The sequence below is a fragment of the Panthera pardus genome, unplaced genomic scaffold (genome assembly GCF_024362965.1).
Source record: "Panthera pardus isolate Hobbes unplaced genomic scaffold, ASM2436296v1 HiC_scaffold_25, whole genome shotgun sequence".
Taxonomy (NCBI): Eukaryota; Metazoa; Chordata; class Mammalia; order Carnivora; family Felidae; genus Panthera; species Panthera pardus.
The window spans coordinates 81,712,687-81,740,587 of record NW_026526821.1 but is presented as its reverse complement, the minus strand read 5'-3'; the positions used below and the strand labels follow the sequence as shown (position 1 = coordinate 81,740,587).

General features: G+C 39.6%; 1 protein-coding gene across 4 annotated transcripts in view; it reads left to right on the top strand.

The window, feature by feature from the left end:
- SERTAD2 (SERTA domain containing 2) overlaps positions 1-27,901 on the top strand; it is a 116,039-nt gene that overhangs the window by 51,507 nt on the left and 36,631 nt on the right. For 2 of the 4 annotated variants that reach the window (XM_053890739.1, XM_053890737.1), the window contains exon 2: positions 14,131-14,234. The exons of the other annotated variants lie outside the window; for them this stretch is intronic. The gene's annotated coding sequence lies outside the window, so the exon portion shown is untranslated. The remainder of the gene's footprint in view (positions 1-14,130; positions 14,235-27,901) is intronic. 4 annotated transcript variants of the gene reach the window in all.

The following is a 27,901-nucleotide window of genomic DNA, read 5'->3' as shown; positions in this document are numbered from 1 at the left end:
GAACTGGAGGGTTTTATGCTAAGTGAAAGAAGTCAGTCAGAAAAGGACAGATATATGGTTTAACTCATATGTGGATCTTGAGAAACTTAACAGAAGACCATGAGGGAAGGGAAGGGGAGAAAAATAGTTACAAACAGAGAAGGAGAGAGGCAAACCATAAGAGACTCTTAAATACAAGAACAAACTGATGGGGGGAAGGGATGGGTGATGGGCATTGAGGAGGGCACTTGTTGGGATGAACACTGGGTATTTATTGTATGTAAGCCAATTTGACAATAAATTATATTAAAAAAATAAATGCTGTTTTCAGCTGCTAAATTTTAGGGTTGTTACACAATAATAGACCTAATAGCATGATAAAAAGGGTTGCTTTATCAAGAAGACATTCAGATTTTAAATCTGTATGTACTTATTAATATAAGTTCAAATTATATAATGTAAAACTTGACAGCACTAAAAGCAGAAATAGATAAATCCTTATTTGAGTTAGAGACTTCAGCACTCTCTACCCAAAAATTGATAGAACAAATAGACAAAAAAATCAGAACTGGAAGTCTTGAGAAACACCATCAACCAACTTAATTGATTTTTATAGAATACTCCACCTACTAGTAGCAGCAGAATACATCTTCTTTTCAAGTGAACTAGAGTATTCACCAAGATAGACTATATTCTTGGCTGTAGAAAAAGTCTCAGTAAATTTTTTTTTTTTCAACGTTTTTTATTTATTTTTTTGGGGACAGAGAGAGACAGACCGAGCATGAACGGGGGAGGGGCAGAGAGAGGGAGACACAGAATCGGAAACAGGCTCCAGGCTCTGAGCCATCAGCCCAGAGCCTGACGCGGGGCTCGAACTCACGGACCGCGAGATCGTGACCTGGCTGAAGTCGGACGCTTAACCGACTGCGCCACCCAGGCGCCCCAGTCTCAGTAAATTTTTAAAGATTGAAATCATGGAGAATGTATTCTCTGACCACAATGGAGTCAAACTAGAAATCAACAACAGAAATATACCTGTGAGATTTCCCAAGTATTTGGAAATTAAACTCTACACTTAAAAAAAAAAAAAAAAACTTTAAAAAAATGTTTATTTATGTTAGAGAGAGAGATACACAGAGCACAAGTGGGGGAGGGGCAAAGAGAGAAGGAGACACAGAATCCAAAGCAGGCTGCAGGCTCTGAGCTGTCAGCACAGAGCCCAACGTGGGGCTCAAACTCACGAACCGTGAGATCATGACCTGAGCCAAAGTTGGATGCTTTACCTAGCCACATAGGTGCCCCTGAACTGTACACTTTTAAAACAACATTTGGTTTAAAGGAATCGTAAGGGAAAATAGAAAATATTTTGAACTGAAAGAAAATGAAATCAATGTATTAAAATTTGTGAGACGCAGGTTAAGCAGTGCTGAGGGAGATGCATAGTTTTAAATGCTTACACTAGAAAAGAAAACTGATCCGAAGTCAATGACTTAAGTTTCTACCTGGATAAACTAGGAAAAGAAGAGCAAATGAAACCCAAAGTAAATGGAAGAAAATAATAAAGAGAAATCAATAAATAAAAAAGAGCAAAGAATATTTTAAAAACTGTGAAATAAAAATTGGTTCTTCGCAAAGAACAATAAAATCGATTAAATGTATCATGAGTCTTATTCCTGTTGCATCCCTAAAATACAGTACAGTACACTTTTAAAATGAAATTTTGAAAACTAAAAAGTTGACTCCTTAATTGTCTTTTATTTAAAATACATGGCATTATTTTGAGAACTAGGCATTGAGCTACAATAAAATTTATTTAAACAGGTCTCAGATACAAGTTTAGTTATGATCAATCTATTTCAGAAAGATTCCTTGGAAAGATAATGAGTTATACTTATGGAGAGATAGTATTTGCAAAAAAAGAAGAAGAAGGAAGAAGAAGAAGAAGAAGAAGAAGAAGCTCTCCACAATTTGAAAGTTCTGTATTTTGTCTTCAGTTTTGAACAAAAAAGGCATAGAAGACAGTAAAAAGTTTGAGATTATAAGCAATAATATAAGTTCCAGGAAAATCCAGTTAAAGATGTTGAAAAGTACATATTGAGCATTTATCGATTTCATTTACAAGGAACATATTTTCAAAGTATGCATTCCTGCAAAGTGTTATTCGGTACCATTGATTATAAACTAATACCTGCCAAAAGAAAACTAGAGACCAAAACCAAATGTGCCAAATGATGAGGCATAATTTTAATAGTTGATCTCTTCAGTTATCAAATCTATTGATAAATAATCTGTGCCACGATTTGTAGTGTTACCCACGACAAAAACACTTTTGCTAAAGCAAAGACTGAAGTGAGGCAAGAATGTATAAGGAATCATTTTGTCCTTCGTGAAAGTGATCTTAAATATTTAGTTTTATCAGAATTGGAAGATAATAAATTACTTACTTGTAATGTTCAGCAAATAATGCATACAAGCCCAAGGAAAAAATAAAATCAGGTAAAATTCACATGTCATCACTAGGATATTTGGTAAATTTTTAAATCATTTCTTGATTATTCGTTGTCTGATATTCTGTTCATGGATTTTACAGGTTCTCTGTTAGAATCAAATTACATCATCCAGCCCCCTCATTCAGTTTCCTTTTGCTCTTCATCTTTTGAAACACCTCACTGATTATGAGCCTGCCAGATACAGGAAGAAATACTTAAAACCAAACCAGTCAGTTCTGCTACCTTCTAATAGAGTTTTTAAAAGGTGTCTTCACGTAGGGGGTGGGGGTGGAGGAAGGAAGACAACCAAAATTAGGAGTTCAGGGTTATAGGTGGAATTCAATTTCAAATTCAATTTTTAACTTCATTTAATCATCTCATAGTGTTTGTAATATGCTTGTCCACCTGCTTCTCAAGAATAGTTTCTGGTTTTGACAGTCCTCCCTCTGAAGTATGAATTTTCACCCCAAGCAGGAGATTGCAGTCAACTGCAAGGGCAGACTCAAGGAAAACTTTATGAGGATTCCTTTTCTGGGGGAATTTTGTTGCTTTGATTAGATGGGGCACAATGTTCACAATTAGAAGGAAAATTTTGGCCAGCCCAGAGAAGAGTTAGTTTTAAGGACAGCAATATTACTCTTCCTGTTGTATAGATTCAGCTACCAGGAATTCCTTAAGTGCTGTGGATCCCAGGGATTAAGTGTGACAGAGTAATAGTTACACTTCTTATTATTTGCACTCTTGTTTCATGTATGCATGTCCTCTTTCTACATTTTTTGAGTTTGCTATATTTGACAGCTGTTCATCAGTGGTATTTTTTGTAGTTCAAAATAAATAGAATGTGCTATAGCTGTCACTTTGTATTTTCTGTAGTTTTCTTTTCTGCTCTCTAGTAGGAGGGCTTGTTTTTGTTTGTCTGGAGCTGTATTTTAAAAATAATGGGAACAGGGTGCCTGGGTGGCTGGGTCGGTAGAGCCTCCAACTCTTGATTTCTGCCCAGGTCATGATCCCAGGGTCTTGGGATAAAGCCCTGCATCGGGCTCTGCACTGAGCATGGAGCCTGCTTGGGATTCATTCATTCATTCATCCTCTCTCTCTCTCTCTCCCCTCTCTCTCTCTCTACCCCCCTCCCTCTCTCCTCCCTCCCCCCTTCTCTCTCACTCTAAAATTTAAAAAAAGTTAAAAGGTAATGGAAAATAAACACCAAGCAAACTTGAATTCTATGATACATTATTGCAGAGGATGAAGTCTAAAGCCATCACAAATTACCAGGGATATATAAAGCGAATGTGACCATTGCACTCAGTTTGCTTTTCTCTCTGATTTGTTATAAGTGTTTCCCTGTTCTGAGTTCAAGTTCTCTACTATGCTTTCCTACTTTCTTAACATTCCTAGGTGTCTCCTCTTGGGCAAGGCAGTTCTTGTTTATTTCTTCTCAGAAGTTCTTCCTTACATTTAAAAAAAGAAGGAAAGGAAAAAGATAAAAAAAAGGGCATGACTTTCCTAGAACCTAGTTTTTCTTACCAAGTTTATTTGGCAGATAGTGGCTTTTTTTAAAATGAGTGTTGTGAAATCTGTTAATTTTCCAGTAAAAGGCTTTCTATCATAGTGGGCAATCATTAATTATTTCTTGAATTAAATTAAATGAATTCATATGCTTACATTTGACGAAGAATTGAGAAATACCAGCTCATAGGAGTCCCCCCAAAGGATCAATTAAGGGAGACTAAAGACAAAGATCACATGTTCCAACAGTTTTGTAATTCTGCAGAGTCTGGCAAAAGAGAACCCTTGGTTATTGGGTCACATTGCATAAGGCGTGTGAACTCTGTTCCTTCAGCCAAGTTGTTTACTACCTAGAATAAGCCAAGCACTGTGCTGGTGGTGGGATAGGGTGATAAGGTACAGAAGGTGGCACTTACCTTCCAGGTTCCCTGAGAAGGCAATTCCTCAGCTAGAGGCAGCCATTTCTCACCTGTTTTTTTTTTTTTTTTTTTTTCCTTCCCTCTTCTCTTTTGTTTTGCAAACCAGTTCTCGGAGCTTTCTTTGCTGCGATCTGTGACACCATTACTCTGGAGCTCACATCACAGTGTAATTACTTATATGTCCCGTTTTCAGACTCAAAGGGACTGTCTTTTTATTTGTTGCCCCAGTACCTAGCAGCGTAATGGAACCTAGTTGGTGTCGATGTTCACCAAATAAGTCAAATTAGAGTAATGTGTCACGATCTTTTTCATGCTGTGACACATAAAAAATACTGAAGAGCGCGAGCAGAGGCACTGGCTGAAGACTTGGCATTGCTTTGGGCCCTCTGTAACTGCCCTGCAGACTGACGGATCAGCATCTCAGCATACCTGTCTCCCATTTGGCATTTTACACACTCTACAGGAGCTCTGCGCTAGAGAGTACCATGTGCTTTCAATCTGCAGCTAGAGGGAAGGGGAGAGTGGTGGCCAGGAGCAAATGTAGGGCTGCAGGCATGGAGGGCAGAGTCAGTAAACTAAAGACTGAAAAGGAATCTAGGAATTTGGGCCAGTTGTCTGAAGGAGAATAAACTTTGAGAAAATTCCTGCAGTTTAACTTTGGAAGACGGGGCTTTAGCCTTTGAAGAGGGTGGTAGATTCTGTAAAACTCCCTTCCTTCTATTTTCTTTCCATCCTGGCCTCTCAAAACACCAAGTGCAAAAAGCAGTTGATTGGATGACTCTGTGAATATACTAAAAGCCGTTGAATTAGATGCTTTGTATGGATGGTTTGTATGATATGTGAATTCTATCTCAGTAAACCTGTTAAAAAAATTTCTCTGCTCCACTTAAGTTAAAAAAAATGAATCTGGAGAAAAAAAGTTGATTTAGGGAGTTGGGATTACCAAGATACAAATATTTAAATTACTAATCATTAAACATTTCCAAATCTGAACATTCAGAAATATACTTATTATTATTGGTATCTCATGGATTTTATAACATTTTATAAATGTCACACAATTAGAGCTTGATCCTGAATTATATTATAATCAAGATACTATTTTATTTTGGTGGAAAAGAGTAAGAAATCTTTATGACTATGTCATAGAGATCATTGTTTTGATATGAAATCATTAGTTGCAAAATATTTAGTAAAATTAGTTGTTTGGTTACTTTCAAAGATCTGATTTGCTAGTGTCCAATTGTATAAAGATAAATAAAGTTATTTTCATAGTCTATAATATGTATTTCTTTTTCACATGAGCACTACCTACAAATTTCTAGTATGTATAAAAATAGCAAAACCATGAAATGAAATTTATGTATGACTTTTTGAAACTGTGACCTCTTATCATTGATATTTCTGTTTTAGAACAGCTATATTAATTATCAATTGCTATATAACAGATTACCCCAAAACTTAGGTTAAAACAATAAGTATTTATCATTTTAGTTTCTGTGAGTAAAGAATTTGGGTGCAACCTGGTTGAGTGCCTCTGTGTTTGGGTCTCTCAATGCCAAGCAGGGCTGTAGTCTCATATGAAGACATGGTTGAGGGAGGATCTACTTCTAAGCTCACTCACCTGGTGAGTGACAGGAGGACAGGATTTAGTTCTTTATAGGCAGTTGGAATGAAGGCCTCAGTCCCTCATGGGCTGTTGGAAGGAATTCCTTGATTTGTGGGCCTCTGTCTAGAATAGCACAATATGGCGTCTGGCTTCCATCAGAGCAATTGAGCAAGAAAGGGTGAGTAAGATGGAGGCCACAATCTTTTTGTAAATCTAATCTTGAAAGCGACATCCCGTCACATTTGCTGCGTCTGTTTGTTAGAAGTGCGTCACCAGGTCGGCCTATACTCAAGAGAAGGGAATTTCACAAGAACCTGAATACCAGGAAGCGGGAGTCAATGGGGGACCATATTAGGGGCTGCCTACCACAACATTCCTCTCAGAAAGTTCTACATAGTATGTATTTTAACTTAGAATTCATTTCGTTTTAAGAATGTGATGGCATTTCTTGAAAATATTAGTGATACGCAAAGATGTAATAGATAAAGGACCAGGGAACAATACACTAGAACTGTTATCATATCCCTTTCTATCTTTTCACTTCACTACCCTGGAGCATTACCTTTGTCTAGGATGGCGCAACACCCACGAAAACAGCCACTGGAAAGGGAGCACAGACTCGGGGGAAAGATGGGCACAACACATAAGTCACATAAGCCGTCATTTAAGCTCTCTATCCCATTTGCCAGAACATAGTCATGTGGCCACCACCACCCCCACCTGCTACAAAAAAGGCTAGGAAATTCAGGCTTTGGCCGAGCAGTCATGAGCTCAACTAAAAATTACGTTGTTACTGAAGAAAGGAAGAATACATATTGGGGGAAGCTGGAAGGCTCTGCCCAAAGCTTTCAACAGCATTAAAATGATTATCGCATGAAAAGCACTAATGCATTTTACTAAGAGGTGAGTAAAATCATGTCCTCGTTCAGAGCCTATTACTCTTAATTTAGACAGATAGAATTCTTATTAGCTTAGTTACAGGGCTTCCCAAACCACTGCAGGTTAGGAGGAAGTATAGTGAGAAGTAGGCATCATGTCCAGTAACAAATAGGGAGGTACAGAAGGCCAAAGCTAAAACTAAGCTGGCAGTTCAGAGGAATTTGATACAGGGGCAACCGATTCTCTGGTAGCCCCAAAGCTTTGCTCATTTAACAACATTACCACATAGTAAAATACTTAGATTTAGTAATGATGATCCAGAGTCTTCCATTGTGGTGAAGAGAAAACGTTTTGGCATTCTGAAAGAGGTAAGCTTCATTGATTATCTAGAAAATTTTGTAGAGCATTCTGTAAACATGATCCTGTCAAATAAAGGAGAAGCCCCTCTACTTAGAATACTCTTGGTTGAGTATCAGTCGGTTGAGCGTCTGACTTCGGCTCAGGTCATGATCTTACGGTTCGTGGGTTCGAGCCCCGCATCGGGCTCTGTGCTGACAGCTCAGAGCCTGGAGCCTGCTTCAGATTCTGTGTCTCCCTTTCTCTCTGCCCCTCCCGTGCTAACGCACTGTCTGTCTCTGTCTCTCAAAAATAAATAAATGTAAAAATTAAAAAAAAATTTTTTAAATCTAATTACCACCACGTTATTTGTACAGAAAAATTCTTTCAGAGTTCCATTTCTAGTATCTAGAATTGTATATTATCTCAGAGAGCTTGGCATTAGTAATTTCCTTGTTTTTATAGAAAGTGTCTACATTAGCCAAGCCCCAAATATTTGATATTATAAACACAGAGCTCTTACTTCCCATCCTCTTATAAAGAAGTTATACATATAGAGTATTATTGTAAGTATAGGATTGTCAGAGAGTTCTGCAGTTCTCATATTTTTTAAGCCACTGGCATCATAGCTAGTATCAGCATTCTGATACATTAGTCCTGAATGTTTTCTTTCCCTTTTCTCAGTCTGGCAAACTCTGACTCATTTAAGACTCTGATCCATTACAGAATAAATTGCAGTACACATGAAATGCATGATCTGTGAAAGGAAGAAATGACAGGTTATATCATCGAAGTTAAAGTTTGCCTTATGAGAGACTATGTTAATAAGATGAAAAAACAAGCTGCAGAGTAGGAGAAAATATCTGACAAAGGACTAATATCTAAATATATAAAGAACTTTCAAAACCCAACAGTAAAAAAACCAAACAATCCAATTTAAAAATGGGCAAAAGACATGAAGAGACATTACACCAAAGGATATATACAGATGACAAAAAGGTGTTGAACATCATTAGACTAGGGAAATGCAAATTAAAACCACAAGGAGATACAAACGGATCTATCAGAATGGCTAAAATAAAAAAAATAGTGACAACACTAAATGCTGGCGAGGATGCTGAGAAAGTAGGTTACAGATACATGGCTAGTAGGAATGTAACATATCGTAGACACTTTGGAAAACAGGCTGGCAGGTTCTTCAAAAGCTAAACATGCCACTACCACACGGCCCAGCAGTTGCACCCCTGTGCAGTTATCCCAGAAAAATGAAAACTTAGTTCATGCACAAACCTGTACATGAATGTTTATAGCAGCTTTATTCATGGTAGTCCCAAACTGGAAACAGCTGAGATCCTTCAATGAGTGAATGGAGAAACTAACTCGTATGTTCAGCATACTAGTTACGAATGATACGTGCCACAACTTGGGTGAGCTGTGCTGAGTGAAAAAAGCCAGTCCCGAAAGGTTGTATACTGTATAATTCCATGCATAGAGTGATCTTGAAGTGACAAAATTACAGAAATGGAGAACAGATTAGTGATTCCCAGGGGTTAAGAAAGGTGATGGGTAAAGAGAGGGAAGTGGATATGGCTATAAAAAGGCAACACGAGGGATCAGTGTGGTGACGGAAAGGTTCTGTATCCTGACTATATCCATGCTAATATCCTGTGCTATAGTTTCGTAAGGTGCCACCCTGGGGGGAAACTGAGTAAAGGGTACATGGAATCTCTTGGTATTGTTTGTTACAACAGCGTGTGGAAATATAATTATCTCAAAAAATTAAATTAAAAATTATGAACTCCTGAGAACTCCATTGGGCTGTGAACCTCATGAAGGAAGGGATGGATATCTGTATTTCACCAGCAGCTAGTACAGTGGCTGACTCATAGGAGGTGCTTAAAAACTGTTTGTGGGTTGCCTTAAGGGAGAGAGGCTGAACAGTTGAATGTAGCCATATTAGGCACATCCCAAAATGAAGGGGTCTCTCTGCTGACCTCTTCATTTAAAAACTATCGATTGAACATCTGCCTCATGATAGACACTCTTCTAAATGCCCGAAATACAACAGTGAACAAAATCAGTAGGTGAGGGGTGGGGGATCTCCTGCTTTCACGGAGCTTACAGTTTAACTGGGGCAAAAGACAATGAACATAATACATAAATTATATAATATATGAGGAAATGCTAAGTGCTGTGGAAAAAAAGTTTTAAAGGATTGCTCAGCGTTTGGCATTTGGGGATACAGAAAAGACTCCAAGAGGGAGAGGGTTGTAATTTGCAATTTTATACAGGGTTTAAAAACAAAGGACAGTGTCACTTGAACAATTTTGAAGGAATTAAGGGAAAAATCATGCAGGTATGGGGAGGAAGAGAGTTCCAGGCAAAAGGATCAGCCAATGTAAAGGCTTTGAGGTAGAAAGGTGTCTAGTGTGTTCAAGGACTAGCAAGGAAGTGAAGCCAGCTTGGAAGGAACAAGAATGAGTGAGGGAGAGTGGTTTGGTAATGAATTAGAGAAACAATGAGAATGCAGAGCATAGAGAGTGCTTTAGGATGTTGTGAAGTCTTTGGGTCCTACTTCAAGTGAAATGGGGAGGTACTGGAGGATTTTGAGTGGAGCAGTGACACAACCTGACTTAACATTTTCAGAAGGGTCATTCTGGCTGCTGTATTGAGAATAGACAGTAGAGGAACAGGGTAAAAGCAAGAGTACTTCAGAAGCTATCTCAGTACTTTAGGGCAAAAAGTGGACTGGGGTGGTGGCAATCGAAATATGAGAAATTATCCGTTTGTATTTAGATTTTGAAGACAGAGCCAACAGGATTTGCTGACAGATTGGATGTGGGGTATGAAGGAAAGAGGAATCAGTGATGACTCCAAGGTTTTGGAGCAGAAGACTTGACAAATGGTGTTGCCAATAACTGAACTAGAGAAATCTGGGGCGGGGGGGGGGGGGGAGTGGTGAGGGGCAGCTTTGGGAGGAAGTTGAGGAGTGCATGTTGAATTTGAGACATCTAAGTGGAGACGTTGAATGGGCAGTTGGGTATTCCAGTCTGGAGCTCAGAGGAGAAGTATACACACTGGACATTTATGTTTGCAAGTTGCCAGCATTTATATGGTATTTAAAGCCATGAAACTAGATGAGATCTCCAGGAAGGTGTATAGTGAAGAATTCCAAACACTGAACCCCAGGAACCCTGTAGAGGTCAGGGAGAGGGAGAAGAACCAGCTGAGAGAGGCTGAGATGGTGTGGCCAGTGACAGAGCAGGACCAAGAGGGTGGGATCCTGGGGGCCAAGTGGACAAGGCGTTTCCTGGAGGAGGAGGGAGTGATCGGCCGATCAGCTGTTCAAGTCAAGTAAGAAAAGGACTGAGGATGACCATTAGTTTAGTAACATGGAGGGAACCGGTAACCTCCTCACTAGAGAGAGGAAGAATTTTAGTTGTGAAACTGATGTATGACTCATTACAAGGACAAATTTAAGTTTTAGGAGCTTTGTTTTAAAAAGCTACTCTTCAGTTTCTCGAAAGGTTATAGAATTACCATATGATCCAGTAATTCCATTTCTAGGGCATACCCAAAAGACTTGAAAGCAGGAACTCGCATCCTAGTATGCCAATGTTCAGAGCAGCATTACTCACAGTAGCCAAAGGTAGAAGCTACTGAAATGCCTGCTGACAGATGACTGGTTAAGCAAGATGTGGTATATACATAGAACAGAATATTATTTAGCCTTAAAAAGAAATGAAATTCTAATACATGCAACAACATATATATAGGTGAACCTGGAAAACATACTAAGTGAAATAAGGCAGGTACAAACGGGCAAATATTGCATGACTCCACTTACATAAGGCACCTAAAATGTCAAACTCATAAAGACAGAATGTAGAATAGAGGTTATCAGAGGCTGGGGGCAGGAAGGAATGGAGTGTTATTGTTTAGTAAGTACAGACTTTCTGTTTGAGATTATTTTAAAAATTTCTGGAAACAGATAAGAGGTGATGGTTGTACAACAATATGAATGTTGTACATTGTACAACAATATGAATGTACAATATTAATGCCAATGAACTGTACACCCAAAAAGTTTGGAACGGTAAATGCATAATAAAAAGAAAGTATAGGATGCAGACAGAATACTGTCTAAAGAGAAATTGGTTATATATATATATGTATGCTTCGAACATATATATTTGAATAAAATCAATGAATGAGCAAAAAAAAAAAAAAAACAACCCACCATTTTTTCACTTATTTCTAACCTAAGAGCTAAGCTTGCTTGAGGCATCATCTGAGATTGGCTTTCCTTGTAGATCCTTTAGTACATGTTTGTTACACTTTTTTCTTTCTTTCTCTTTTTCTTTTCTTTCTCTCTCTCTCTCCCCCCTTTCCCTTCTTCTTCTTCTTTTTTTGTTACACTCTTTTTTTTTTTTAATGTTTATTTCTGAGAGACAGAGACAGAGAGACATTGCATAAGCTGGGGGGAGAGAGAGGGAGACACAGAATCCGAAGCAGGCTCCAGGCTGAGCTGTCAGCACAGAGGGGCTCGAACTCAAGAAAAGCGAGATCATGACCTGAGCTGAAGTCGGAAGCCCAACCAACTGAGCCACCCAGGTGCCCCTGTTACACTCCTTTTTAATGGCACAAGCCTTAGCCATTGAAGTTGAAGAAAATAGTATTCTTTTATAAAGGTCATTATCATCAGGAGGGCAGGAGAAGAGTCAATTGTTTGAGATTGATCCAACTAATTACTATTTTTGGAAAAAGGTTCATCTGTAAAATATTTACATTTTATATCTATTAAATAAATGTATTCCATATGTATTAAATATATATTCATTCAGGAAAACGTTTCTCGTACAATGACCCTTGAAAATAATGTTCCTTGAGTTCACATGTTAAGTATTTTCCTGCTAAAACCAGCATTTTTGATAATTTAGCAGAGCCGATACGGAGCAAACCTTGAGTACTGGAAGGTTTTGTGGCACAGCATATTTAATAACCGTGACAACTCAAGAATTTTAAGCAGACTCGCCTCCTTGTCTGGGATCTGTCGGCACCAGTGTGTCTCTACTGGCAAGCCCCTAAATGTACTGTTTCAGCCAAAACTGTGCTAATGATGGTCTACCAAATTTTAACAGGATATTTTTAAGACTTGATAGTCTCATGATTTAAAAAAAAAAAACAAACAAAAAAACGAAAAAACAAAAACAACTTTTCCGTCATTCCTTTCAAAAGCTGCCGCTCTAAAATATGTGGCAAATTAAAAAAACAAAAGGTCTAAAATTGCTTTACAGTCTGGATGAAACAAAGACTGGTGTGCTGGTGTGGCTGCAGGGAGCTCTGCGCTGCTTTTGTATGATTTCAGAGGTGAATTTAGATGGCTGGAAGATAGATGGGTGCCAGATGCAGTTTGACATAGATTCAGGCAGCTGCTCCTGGGCTAGGTTTCATTAGCTGGTAAGTGCGCCAGCAGAAGCAGCAGAGCGAGGCCCCAAATGCCAAAATGACAGTGAGAACAGTGGAACAATACAATATTCACTAAGTGATTTTAATCTTGGAGATTAACTATCACCCAATCAGTTTCCAGGTCTTAAAAGCCAACTCGTACGAAGCCATTAGAGGGCCCAAGTCTTTGTCCATTGGGGGGAAAGATGTTTTAGTTAAAAAAAAAAAAAAAAAAAAAAAAAATAGTTGAAAAACAAAAAGTGTTGTAAACTCATTTTGGTAATATCCGATTAAAAATCACGTCAACCCCCTCCACACACACGCTGCGGTAAAAGAAATACATCCACTGTTGCAACCAGGCAGTAAGTGGACCCAATGTTGGTTTATCTGTCTTTTTCAAATCAAAGTCTTGGGTGAGCTTCCCAGGCCTCTTCCAGCTTTAAGGGCTCCCTCCCCCACCACTACCACACCCATTCTTCAAAGAAAGACCAAGGTCTCAAAATCCAGAGAGTGTACCTATTTGCTTTTCAGACCTTATGATCTGCATAGCTAGTGGTGATTATGTACGCAGCCACATAATTGTGAATTAAAAAAAAACAATTCCTATAAAGAATTTTTGCTCTAACTGCTTGTGGGGTCATAAGTAATTATGAAACTGACTCCAGAAGTCCCCATACTTGATTTTAACTCACATGTTTTCTCAGATGTGAAAGGGAACCTTTATTTAGTATATTATTTAAACTTACTAAACTTATCTTTGCTTTTCTGAAAAGAGTGTTATGATCTAATCTATCAGTGATGCAACCATTTCATGTGGAGTAATTTTTTAAGTTAAAATTAACACAAAATAAATAATTTGATTGGACATGTACATATTTGAAAACTGTAAATTTAACCAGTCTCTGCTTTTTTTATTGAGTCGTAGGAAGCTAATGCATCACTTATAATAACTCTGAGGCATTACACGGTATTTCTTTTTTTTTCCTCCAAATGAGTGTGTGCTTGGCTCTCTTAATAACAATGGGAGTTGTATATGTGCTCAAATAAGAATAGCATCCATTGTGTTTTGGTATTTTTAGTGTTTTGCTTAGTAATAATGTTGTGACACCACTTTTTGGGGGGGATGTCTACAGAATGGTTAAAGACCTAGAAATAAGCTCGGATTGAGTTAGAAACTCTGTATATTCAGGAGCACATTCTAATGTTAACTAATGGCTATATGATATCCTACCAAGTTTGAATATATTCTGGCCTTAAGTATGTTGCATACATGTTCTTTAAAGTTGAATTTCCTTGAGTTAAAGCTACCCATCTGTGAACTGATATTTGAATTAAAGGGAATAATACCCTAGGTGACGTGGTTTTAGTTCCTGTAAGTCTTTGGGAGTTATTTCCTAGTGACCAAAGCTCTGCCTCTCTCTTGCTTCCTTCCCTCCTTTTTCTCTCCCTTCTTCTACTGGTCTAGCACTGACGACTTCACCATGTGGACCTCAGTATTGAGACCTTTTTGTTTGTTTCACTGTACATACTGCTCACAAGGCCTGCTCTTGCAAACCTCTTTGATAACGGGTGAGTACTGGGTTAATGAAGAGTCTCTTCGGTTCAGCACACTCAGGTTTAGTGAACCTGACAAGACTCAGTTTGCATTTCTCATGACGGCCTGTGAATAAGGCTTACCTAACCTTTCCGAATCCCCCTCATAGGGTCTCTGGGAGGAGAAAATGAGGCACGTATGTTACACATTTAGCATAGTACTTGGCCCAGGGTTCATTCGGAGGTTCTATATTCTGTATTTCTTTCCTTTACTTTATGCAAATATCCTCTGGAAAATGTCTCATTTAACCTTGTGAGAAAAGTTAATATATGTAGGAAACATATGGAGTTCCTCAGGGAAAAGGGTTATATGAATAAGTCCAAGATGCCATTGTGGTGATTACTGACCAATACAAAGCTGTTTCAATTGTTAATAATCATTGACACTTTAATTCTTTTTTTCCCCCTCAACGAAATCATAAATTTAAGCCTAGTCTTTTACCACTTATGGCAAATTTTGTTAATTATCAATGTTATATCTATTCCCCCTGTTACTTCATTCTGTTTCCGTGGTGGTGGTGGTGGTTTTCATTTTGTTTTTGTTGGTAAAATACATATAACATAGCATTGAACTTAGCCATTTTTAAGTACACTGTTCAGGGGTATTACATACATATACACTGTTGTACAGTCATCACCACCATCCATTCCCAGAACTCTTATCATCTTGTAAAACTGAAACTTCATACCCATTAAACAATAACTTCCTATTCTCCCCTACCTCCAGCCCCTGGTAGCCACTTTCTGTCTTTGCTTTTGACTACCCTAAGTACTTGTTCAAATAAGTGGAATCATGTAGTATTTGTCTTTTTGTGATGGGCTTATTTCACTTAGCATAATGTCTTCATCCATGCATGAGGTTCATTCATGTTGTAGCATATTGCAGAATTTCTTTCAGGAACTTCAGCCTTCTTAAGGCTGAACAATATTCTATTATATGTGTATACCACATTTCCCGTGTCCATTCATCTATTGATGAGCATTTGGGTTGCTTCCACATTTTAGCTACTGTGAATAATGCTGCTGCGAACTTGGGTGTACAGATATCTCTCCAAGACCCTGCTCTTGATTCTTTTTGGTATATACCAGAAGTGAAGAAATTGTTGGGTCGTATGGTAATTCTATTTTTAATTTTTTGAAGAACTGCCATACTGTTTTCCACAATGGCTGTACCCATTTTACATTCCCACCAATGATGCCCAAGGGTTCCAGTTTCTCCATATCCTTGTCAGCACTTGTTGTTTTCTGGTTTTTTGATAGTAGCCCTCCTAACGGGTGTGAGATAATATCTCATTGTAGTTTGGATTTGGATTACTCTAATGATTAGTGATGTTGAGCATCTTTTCTTGTGCTTGCTGGTCATTCATACTTCTTCTCTGGAGTAATGTCTTCAAATCTTTTGCCCATTTTGGGGCGCCTGGGTGGCTCAGTTGGTTAAACATCCGACTTTGGCTCAGGTCATGATCTCATGGTTGTGAGTTCAAGCACTGCATCAGGCTCTGTGCTGACAGCTCGGAGGCTGGAACCTGCTTTGGATTCTGTGTCTCCTTCCCTCTCTCTCTGCCCCTCCCCTGCTCATGCTCTGTCTCTCTCAAAAATAAATAAACATTAAAAAATTTTTAAAAACAAACAAAGCAAAACAAAGCAAATCCTTTGCCCATTTTTGAATCAGGTGGTTGTTTTTGTTGTTGCTGACTTTTAGGAGTTCTTTATATATTATGGATATTAATCCCTTATCAGGTATATGATTTGCAAATATTTTTTCCCATTCTGTGGGTTGCCCTTTTACTCTTTTGACAGTGGATTTTATTTTAAGTTTTTATTTATTTATTTTGAGAGAGAGAGAGAGACAGGGAACGAACAAGCAGGGGAGGAACAGAGAGAAGGAGAGACAGAATCCCAAGCAGGATCTGTACCATCAGCAGAGCCTGATGTGGGGCTCGAACTCAGGAACTGTGATATCATGACCTGAGCTCAGATCAGGAGTCAGATGTTTAACTGACTGCACCACCCAGGCACCCCTGTTGACAGTGTTTTTTGATGCACAAAATTTGTAAATTTTCTTAAAGTCTAATTTGTCTATTTTTTCTTTTGTTACTGGTGCCTTTGGTGTTATAGCCAATAAATCAATGCGTAATTCAATGTCATGAGGCTTCTGTCATATGTTTTCATCTTGAGAGTTATGTTTGAGGTACTTCATCCATTTTGAGCTGATTTTTGTATATGGTGTTACGGTAAGGGTCTAGCTTCATTCCTTTGCATGTGGATATCTGGTTTTCCCAACACCATTTGTTGAAAAGACTATCCTTTCCTACCAAAGGGTCTTAGCACCCCTGTCAAAAGTCATTTATCCATATAGGTGAGGGTTTGTATCTGGGCTTTCTGTTCTGTTCCACTCATCTGTATGTCTGTCTTTGTGCCAATACCACAGTTTTGATTACTGTCACTTTGTAGTAAAATTTGAAATCAGGAAGTATAGGTCCTCTAAGTTTGTCCTTCTTTTTCAAGATTGCTTTCAGTATTCCAAGTCCCTTGAGATTCCATATGAATTTTATGATGGTTTTTCTATTTCTGCAAAAAAAAACAGCTTTGGGATTTTGATAGGGATTGCATTGAATCTGTAGGTCTTTTGGGTAGTATTGACATTTTAACCATATTGTCTTCCAATCCATGAACATGAGATGTATTTCCACTTATTTATGTTCTCTTTAATTTCTTTAGCAATGTTTTCTAGTTTCCATTGTACGTGTGTTTCACCTCCTTAATTAATTTCTAAGTGTTTTATTCTTTTTGATGCTATTGTAAATTGAATTGCTTTTCTTTTTCAGATTGTTCATTGTTATGTATAGAAATGCAACTGATTTAAAGTGATTACTGATAAGGAGGGACTTCTGCCATTGTGGTATTAGTTTTCTCTATGACTTAATAGCTGTTTTTGTCTCTCATGTCCTATATTAATGTCTTCTTTTGTGCTGAGACAATTGTTAATAGTGAAATGTTTAAAGTTCTTTCATTTCTTTTTGTGTATATTCTATAGCTACTTTCCTTGTAGTTACCATAGGGATTACGTTTAACATCCTAAAGTTGTAACACTCTAATTTGAATTTATACCAACCCAACTTCAATAACATACAAAAACTCTGCTCATTTGTAGCTCCATCCCAACCCCTTTTGGTTGTTGATGTTATGCAGTAGTCTCTTAAATTGCAGAAAAAAAACAGATTTGGAGTACAAACCAAAGTTACAGTAATACTAGCTTTACCACTAATAATTTTTTTTCTTTAAATCTATTTGTGTCTTGAATCATATTGAAAATAAAAAGTGCAGTTAAAAACCAGTTTTGCAATAATACTGTTTTTTATCATTGTCCTTGTATTTACCTTTATTGAGATCTTTATTTCCTCAGATGTCTTTAAGTTTCTGTTTAGAGTCTTTTCCTTTAACCTTGCTGGGTTCCTGAGAACATTTCTTGCAGGATAGGCCTAGTTGTCATGAACTCCCTCTGCTTGTATTTATTTGGAAATGTCTGACTTTCTCCTCCCTTTTGAAGGACAGTATTGTGAGATGTAGGATTCTTGGTTGACAGTTTCATTCTTTTAGAACTTGGAATATATTGGCTAACTGTCTGGTGGCCTACAGAGTTTCTGATGAGAAATGTACTGATAACCTGATTGAGGATTCCCTTGTACATGACAATTGACTTCTTTCTTCCTGCCTTCAAGATTCACCCTTTGTCTTTTGAAAGTTTTATTATAATATGCCTCAGTGTGGATCTCTTTGAGTTCATCAACTTTGGAGTTAGGTGAGCTTTTTGGATGTTTGTATTCATGTCTTTCATCACATTTTGGAGTTTTCAGCATTATTTCTTCAAATATTCTCTCTACCCCTTCCTCTCTTCTTCTGAGATCCCATGATGAGTTTATTGCTTCACTTGTCCCACAGCTCCCTTGGGCTCTGCTTGCTTTTCTTCAATTTTATTCTTTCTGTTCCTCAGACTCAATAATTCCCAGTGTCGTATCTTCAAATTTGCTGATTCTTTCTTCTGCTCAAATCTACCATTGAATACTTCTAGTGAAATTTTCATTTCAGTTATTGTGCTTTTCAGCTGCAGAGCTTCTTTTTAGTTTTTTTTAAAGGTTTTCTGGGGCGCCTGGGTGGCTCAGTTGGTTAAGCAGCCGACTTCGGCTCAGGTCATGACCTCACGGTCTGTGAGTTTGAGCCCCGCGTCAGGCTCTGTGCTGACAGCTCAGAGCCTGGAGCCTGTTTCAGATTCTGTGTCTCCCTCTCTCTGACCCTCCCCGTTCATGCTCTGTCTCTGTCTCAAAAATAAATAAACGTTTAAAAAAAAAAAAAAGGTTTTCTATCTCTTTATTGATATTTTCATTTTGTTTCACACATCATTTTCTTGACTGTCTTCACATTTTCCTTTAGTTCATTGAGTGTCTTGAAAATAGTTGTTTTAAAATCTTTGTCTAGTATATCTCCAGTAGGTCTTTTTCAAGGACATTTTCCATTGATTTATTTTTTCCCTTTCAATGGGCCATACTTTCCTCTTCTGTTTTGTTTAATGCCTTGTAATTTCTTTTTGTTGAACACTGGACATTTGAGTCTAATATTGTAGCAACTCTGGAAACCAGATTCTTCCCCCTTCCTCAGGGAGGATATCCCTTCTTGGATAAAAAGACAAAACCTCATGAAGACAAGACTTTTGACTTTCCTCTTATCTGGAATGTGGATGAAATAGCTGGTAGGTAGCAGCCTTCATGTGACTCTGAGGACCATGAGGTGGAAGGTTACATTTGACCCATCCTTCCAGTCCTGGACTGCCTAACCCCACACTTTTAATTTTGTGGGAAAAAAATAAACTCTTTGTTATTTCAACCACTGTTAGTATTTCTTTTTTTTTTTTAATTTATTTTTAAAAATTGTTTTTATTTTGAGAGAGAGTGAACAGGGAGGGGCAGAGAAAGAGGGAGGGAGAATCTCAAGCAGACTTCCACACTGCCAGCACAGAACCTGACATGGGGCCTGAACTCACGAACCACAATCATGATCTGAGTCGAAATTAAGAGTTGGACACTCAACCAACTGAGGCACCCAGGCACCCCTGTTAGTATTTCTTCACTCACAGGCAAATGTAAATCCTGCTATACCATTCGAGCTCATAACCCACCAACCTAGGGGTAGAAGTTTGAGCCAATGGAGATGAGCACCAATATTTTTCAGAGCAATGCAAGAGGTTGGAGATTCAGCTACTCAGAGGTATAGTGGATATTAAAGAACAAGGAGTACATTTATTTCTAATGAGGTGTTCAAGCTTTCTACATTTTTGGTGTTCATTCTCTGTTTCTTTGGGTTCACTTGCCAGACATTACTGGCACTTTTTTTTAGGTGGAATAAGAAAGCATTGTAGCTCAGTTATAGCAATGAAAGTAGGAAGAGGCATGCTGGTTGCTCCTGTTACTTATATTTTAAAGCCATTGTAGAAAGTAGCTGATTTTTCTCAGTCTTTGTTATAATTTGTTATGTACACATTATCACATCAGAATATAATTAAATCGAAGGAATAAGAAGGATGGAATTACAAATAACAATTCAGACATCTGACATTCTCTCAAATATTTGTGAGAGAATCTTCTCTAAAATGTAGACTAGGGCCTCGCACAGTGGATAGGCAGTAAATGTTAGGCAAAGAAAAAAAGTGGTTTTATATGGAACTACAGGTACAGAGGTAGAGGTCAGATGATGAGATTTATTCAGTAAAGATGCCTTTTTCTTACACTTCAGTCTGGCCTGATGCCTTAAGTTTGCAGGGCTCCATCTAATGTCTAGTGTGCTGTAATGTGTGTCCCAACCCCATACATGAGATTCATCATAGCAGCGAAGACTAGGCCTACTGGGAATGAGCAAAGTTAGCCCTGCTTCCAACACCAGCGACTACTAGTGCGGTGCTGAACTTAAGTAATTATTAAAAACAAAGACCTTTGTGTATCATTTTCAGGGGGCTGTGCTAACTTCTTTACATACATAAATCTCACTGAACCCTCACAGTAACACCTGCCTCAGGTCCTGGCTCTATCCCCTTTTTACAGCTGAGAAAACTGAGGCTTAAGCAAGTTGCCGAAGGTCAGATAGCCAACACGTGGTCAAGCTGGAACTTGAAACCCTGTCTGTCCCGGGGCTTTTTGACTCCAGAGTTCGTGTTGTTAGGCACGTGAGAAGATGTTGACTACAGTTTGCTTAATTACATGGGAAATAATCTCTAAATAGTCTGTACTGTGTCCTTTCGTTTTTCTGCAAAGAACCAAAAGGTAATGGCACAAGTGGCCTAAGTCGTAGTAAAGACTTTTCTATTGTTAACGTGGAAAAAGTGACTTCTGACTAAGGGTGCCTTTGTATAATCCTTTTTTATTCACTTCAGTTTCACGGTTTGTCTCTCCCTCGAGTGGGAGGGTGGGTCAGAGGTAGACAGATATGCTCTGCTGGGGTTACAAACGCTGTGCCGCGGGGGCAGGAGAGCATGTGCATATGTTACGCAGAGCACAGCTTCACATCCAGCCGGTATGTCACCGAACTGCATGACTGTGGCAGCCTTGATGAATCATGGCATTTTAAGCTCTGCATGTGTCATCGACGTATGTGGGTTGAAATTGCATGGAAACATAGTAGTCCACTAGAAATATAAATAAGAGTAAAATACACCATCGGAATAACTGCAGCATTTCTTAGAGCAAGCAAATACTTGTGAAACTGGTACATTTTGAGCTTTTTGTTTTTAGAGCTAATGATTTTGTTTACTAGCTTAGACCATCTCAGCATTTTCTATTTATTTAAGTGTTTGAGGTTCAGTCATAAAATTTCACTCTGAGCTAGAGCTGTTTATAGAAGCTTAGCCAGTGTGTGTGTGTATATATTAAAAAGAAAGAGATAATGTATATATATTTAAAAAGATACTAAAATTTTTCTGATTCGTGCTGCTTTCTAAATAAGTAGATAGGTGGATCACCACACTTGAAGTGCCCATGTGAGTTTGTTTTTAGAAATTCAGGTTAAGTGAAGTGCTATTTATAATAGTAAATTTGAAAATGAAAATTGGATTTTGAATCAGATCTGGATTCCAGTCTGGGCTTTATTGCTTGGTCATTGTGCGGTCTTTTATAAGTATTATTATCTTTTTTTATTTAAAAATTTTTTTAAATGTTTGTTTACTTTTGAGAGAGAGAGAGAGAGAGAGAAAGAGCACGAACTGGGGAGGAGCAGAGAGAGAGGGAGACACAGAATCCGAAACAGGCTCCAGGCTCTGAGGTGTCAGCACAGAGCCCGACACGGGGCTCGAACTCACAAAAGGTGAGATCATGACCTGAGCCGAAGCTGGACGCTTAACTGACTGAGCCACCCAAACGCCCCTATTTTTTATTTTAAAAAAAAATTTTTTTTTAACATTTATTTATTTTTGAGACAGAGAGAGACAAAGCATGAACGGGGGAGGGTCAGAGAGAGGGAGACACAGAATGTGAAACAGGCTCCAGGCTCTGAGCTGTCAGCACAGAGCCCGACGCGGGGCTCGAACTCACAGACCGCGAGATCATGACCTGGGCCGAAGTCGGCCGCTTAACCGACTGAGCCACCCAGGTGCCCCGCCCCTATTTTTTAATCTTTATTTATTTATTTTGAGAGAGACAGAGTGGAGGGGGGGCAGAGAGGGAGGAAGAGAGAGAATCCCAAGGAGGCTCTGCATTGTCAGAGCAGTGCCCATCGCAGGTCTCTATCTCATGAACCATGAGACCATGATCTGAGCTGAAATCAAGAGTTGCATGTTTAACAGACTAAGTCACCCAGGAGCCCCAGTCATTGTGGCATCTTGAGAAAGTTTTCTCTGAACCTCAGTTCCTCAAATGTAAAACACAATAGTAGTAGCTGGCTTTTGGGGTTTTAGGGGGAGAGGAGCAAATAAGATGGTGATGCCAACATGCTTTATAATCTGTAAATAAGTGTACAGATTTAAAGCTGGGGTATCCTTACTGTCTACTCTGTAGCCAGCAGATGGCCTGATCTAATGCCATCCTTCATCCATGAAGGTGACAATGTCAGTTTTGGTCTCTCAAACCATACAGATGTATTGAGCTCTTATGATGCGTGATGACTAATTCACATCAGCAGAACTTATGTATAGATTTATAACAGCTATGGTTTGTACAGTGATGCACTTTATACAGCACACAGGCATTCTATACATGAGCATTCTGTAGATGTTTGAAGTTTCTCTTTAAGCACCCAAATTTGTTTCATGTGAGCTTGTTTGATAAAAATCTTTCCCTATACCATTATTGTTCTTGTAATTACATTTTTCCCACAGAGAGCATTGAGCATAGTAGTAGCTTTTATTCACGATTCAGGATCATTTAGTTTGCTAAGGCATTCTGTTGGAACAGAGTCCTTTGGGCAGGGCTGGTGAGGGAGGGGCATGGTGCTCTTTGCCACGACTTTGAATAATCCCACGTCACTCAATTTTTTGAATTCTCTTTTTTTTCTTTAACATCTTATTTCTTTATTTTGAGAGAGAGAGCATGCGCAAGCGGGGAAGGGGCAGAGAGAGAAGGGGAGAGAGAATCCCAAGCAGGCTCCGTGCTGATAGCACAGAGCCTCACGCGGGGCTCGATCCCATGAACCGTGAGATCATGACCTTAGTGGAAACCAGGAGTCGCATGCCCAACCAACTGAGCCATCCAGGCGCCCCTGAATTACAGTATCAACATTTTAATTCCTCCTCCTCTTTCAAATTGTTAGTTGTCTTTTTTTTTTTCTTTTGGCTAGTATCATGTCCAATCCATTTTCCCCCCTAATTTCTGTTTATAATCTGTGGTTTGAAGGGAAAAAAATTAAAATCATCTTTAAGATTAAATAGACACTCGGGAAATACATGATAATGCATGAGCTTTGTGATTTCTTATTTTTTCTCAAAGATTGATTTTTGCTTACTTTGTTAGTTCCAAGTACCTGGAATGTCTCTGGATGAATTGTCTTGCCGCTACCATCATTTGCAGTCTGTTTATCAGTTTCGTCTAATAATTATCAATCATACTTATATAACTCGTTACCAACTATAAATTGCTCCCACATACATTGCCTTGCTTGATCTTCATATGACCATGGGAGATAGGCAGGACATACATTATTTTCAGACTTTACAATAAGAAAACTAAGGCATAGTTGGAGCTTACTCAGTGGTTTTAGCCAGGGGTGCCAGGTGTGTCTCCCAAGGAGGTTTATTCACCCGCATGTGCCTCGTGCTTGTACCTGGATAGCTCGGTTCTGTAGGTCTGGGGCAGGACTCAGGCATATATTATTTTGGAAAAAGATTCCAAACAATTCTAATGTGCCTAGCTTTCCCCGACCCTTTTATCCATCCTCCATGCCCCACCTCTGCTCCCATCGAGGACCACTGGGTTAAGTTTTTATGACCAGTAAGTGATTTACTAGGATGCTTTCATGTGCAGGTTACAGAAAAGCCAACAAACAGTGGCTTAAACCTATGATTTTTAATGGTTCAATAATCAACTGAAGTGTGGTCAGAATAGTGCCCTTCATCCATCCGACCCCCCAAGCCCCACAGTTACTTTACTTGGTAAAAGAAACTTCTCAGATAAGGTTAAATTAAGGATCTTGAGATGGGGAGGTTATCCTGGATTGTTTGGCTGGGCTCCCTGTAATCCCAAGAGTCCTTGTAAGAGGGAGCAAGGAGGTCAAGGGCAGAAGAAGGAGATGAGGCGACAGAAGCAGAGGTTGGAATGATGTGTTTTGAAAATGGAAGAAGGGACCACGAGCCAAGGAGTGCAGGTGGCCTCTAGAAACTGGAAGAGACAAGAAGACAGATTCTCCCTTGAAGCCTCCAGAAGGAATACAGCCCTGTCAACACTACGATTTTAGACCTCAGGACTGTCATTTGCATTGCTTTGAGCTACTAAGTCTATAGTAATTTGTTACAGCAGCAAAAGGAAACCAATACCACTGTGAGAAGTATAAAATGCAGATTCTTTTCTTTTTTAAGTTTATGTATTTTAAGAGAGACAGCACACATGGGGGAGGGGCAGAGAGAGGAGGACAGAGGATCTGAAGTGGACTCAGTGCTGAGAGCAGAGAGCCTGACGCAGGGCTCAAACTCATGAATCGTGAAATCATGACCTAAGCCGAAGTCAGACGCCTAACTGACTGAGTCACCCAGGGACCCCTAAAATGCAGATTCTTAAGCCTCTCTCACAGAGATAATATTTTAGCAGAGGTGGGTGGGGTCCAGGGATGTGGGGTTAAACTAGTCCCTAGGTGATTCACTGGCCTGTGGTCCTTGGATCTCACCTATAGAGTTATAAATATACCCATAAATCATTTATTATTTCCCTTGGAAGTTCAGAGGTGGGCATTCCTAGGTCAATTATTCTCTTTAAATTGTTTTTTTAATGTTTGTTTATTTTTGAGAGAGGGAGAGATAGGGCGTGAGCAGGGGAGGGGCAGAGAGAGAGGGAGATACAGAATCAGAAGCAGGCTCCAGGCCCTGAGCTGTCAGCACAGAGCCCGACACGGGGCTTGAACTCATGGGCCATGAGACCATGACCTGAGCCAAAGTCAAGCACTTAACTGACTGAGCCACCCAAGCGCCCTTTGGTTGTTCTCTTCAGCTCAGTGACGTCATCAAGAGCCCAGGCTCCACTTCAACCTCTACCCCACCACCCTCAGTGCGTTGAACTTTTGTCCTTAGCCTCCTTAAACTCTGTACACTGGAAGACACCGCATCCTCACACAGCCAGGAAGGGGAGAGAGAGCTCTCTCTGCAGGCCTGTGTGCCCCTCACTTTTTAGTCAGGGTGGTAAAATTCTTCCCCAGAGCTCCCAGCAGACTGACTTCCCCTTACAGCCCACTAGCCAAAACCGCATCACCTGCCCACCTCCAGTAACATGGGAGGCAGCGAGAATCCTTGAGTTCTCCTCCTCCTCGTACATCCCCTCAAACGACACTCCCCTCTTAACCTAGCTGTGACCTCTGTCCTCCAAAATGACCCTTTAGTGCCAGTTCTTCGTCCTTTTAAATCATCTCATGTCCCACCCTTCACTTTGAGAAATAAATGCATTGTCTTATTTAATCTTTGTGACACCATGGAGTTGATAATATTTCCCCTGTTTTTACAGTTAAGAATCAGAGATTGAGAAACATGCCCAGGGTTCATTGGTGGAAAGCTCCTAAGTGGCAGGTCTGTCTTAACTGTAAAGCTCAAGCCCTTAACCATTACACCCACTGGTTACACAACTGCTTCTCAGTTGTTTGATTTTGGTGGCACGTTCTCAAATGCTAGAGCTTTTGGCACACTTGAAGAGATTCAAAACACAAAGCAACACTCAGCAGATCAATCATTACAACACAATCACCATCATTGGAGGGTTTTGCGAGAGGAGAGGAGGACATGACCTGACTTTTGTTTTAAAAGGATCATTGGCCACTGTCTCGAGAATACACAGGCGACAAGACTATTGCAATAATTGCTTCCCCTCTTACTCAGGGTAAAAGCCAAAGTCGTTGCGTTGGCTTATTAAGGCCCTCCACAACCTGCCCCCTTCTCATACCTCCTCTCCTTCCACTCTCCCCTTCACTTCCTCCTCCACTCGCTCACCCGCCCCTCCTTTCCTTATTGACATGGAGCCCTCGGGCATGCTCCCCACTGCTAGTATTTTCTCTTCCCTCTGCTGGGAAAAATCTTGTGCTGGGCTTCAGTTCTTACCTCCTTCAGGTCTTTACTTCTTGTCATCTTCTCAGCAGGCTTTCTTAACCACCTCTTCAAAATCACCCGCCCACCCCCCCCCAACACACACGCCCAGGCACACATTCCCCAGCTTTCCTTCCTGTTTTATTTTTCCGTATAGCACTTAATTTCTAACATGCCATATAATTTACTAATTTATTGTGTTTTCTCTTTCCTCTCACTAGCATGTAAGAGCCATGAGAACAGGGATTGTTGCGGGTTTTGTTTGTTGCCACATTCCCAAGTCCCAGAACCTAGGGCACAGTAGGCATTCAATAAATAGTTGTTGAATGAATACAATTTTTATGCGCAGCTCTGATTAGTTTTAAGGAGTAAATTCCTAGAAATGAAAAGACTACATTACAGCATATTGATATATATATTTTTTAATTATTGCGTTTATTTATTTTGAGACAGAGAGACAGACAGACAGACAGGGTGTGAGTGGGGGAAGGGCAGAGAGAGAGGGAGACACAGAATCCAAAGCAGGCTCCAGGCTTTGAGCTGTCAACACAGAGCCTGACGCGGGGCTCGGACTCACAAACCGTGAGATCATGACCTGAGCTGAAGTTGGACGCTTAACCAACTAAGCCACCCAGGTGCCCCCGGCATATGGATATTTTAAAAGGCTCTTCATACCCATGACCAAACCCTGTCTTCTCAAGGTTGAATCCAGTCACACTTTCATCAGTGGCTCTGGCATCCCAGCCCACTGTGCCCGCACATTGTAATCAGGGTTAACACATCTATAGTCAGCTTGGGATGTGGCAATCATATTTCCTTTTAATTTATATTACTTTGATTAGATGAATTTGTATTTGGTTTTTTCATGCATTTCTTCTTTTGGTGACCATTAGCTTATATCCTTTGCTCATTTTTCTAATTTAGCGTCAGTGTTTTTCTAATTTAGTATTGGTGTTTTTCTTTCTTATTCTTTTTTAATGTTATTCATTTCTGAGAGAGCGTGAGTGGAGAAGGGGTGGGGGGGGGGGGCGGACAAAAGATCTGAAGCAGACTCTTCGCTTACAGCAGCAAGCCCAGTGCTGGGCTGAAACCCGTGAACCGTGAGATCATGACCTGAGCCGAAGTCGGATGCTCAACCTACTGAGCCACCCAGGTGCCCTCCCCCCCTTTTTTTTTTAAGTTTATTTATTTATTTTGAGAGAGAGAGAGCACACCAGAGAGCTTGAAAGAGCAAGGGAGGGGCAGAGAGAAAGGAAGAGGGGGCGGGGAGAATCTCAAGTAGGCTCCACGCTGTCAGCACAGAGCCCAATGCAGGGCTGTACAAAGGGCTCAATCCCACAAACCATGAGATTACGACCTGAGCCAAAATCAAGAGTCCGATGCCTAACCAACTGAGCCACCCAGGTGTCCCGATATTGATGTTTTTCTAATTGATTCATAAGTACTTGTTTGGCTATCAGGTTACTAAGTCTTTGTTAACTGTGTTACAGATATTTTTCCTAGTTTGTCATTTTTCTTTTAATTTTGCTTATGGCGCTTCTTGGTATATAGTTTTGTAGTATAATCATTTTAACTCTATGTTTCTTCTTTTGCTTTGTGTTTGGAAAGGTCTTGTCTACCTTTCAGATCAATTGTTCATCTGTAATTTCTTTCAATGTTATAATGTCTTTATACTGTGGCGTGTTTCAAGTTTTTCTTTTCGTTTTTTAAGTTTATTTTGAGAGAGAGGAGAGAGAGAGAGGGAGAAAGCGTGAGCACGTTTAGGGGAGGGGCAAAGAGAGGGAGAGAGAGAATCCCAAGCAGTCTCCACGCTGTCACTGTAGAGCCTGATGCAGGGCTCGAACTCACGAACTGCGAGACCATGGCCTCAGCCAAAATGAGGAGTTGGACG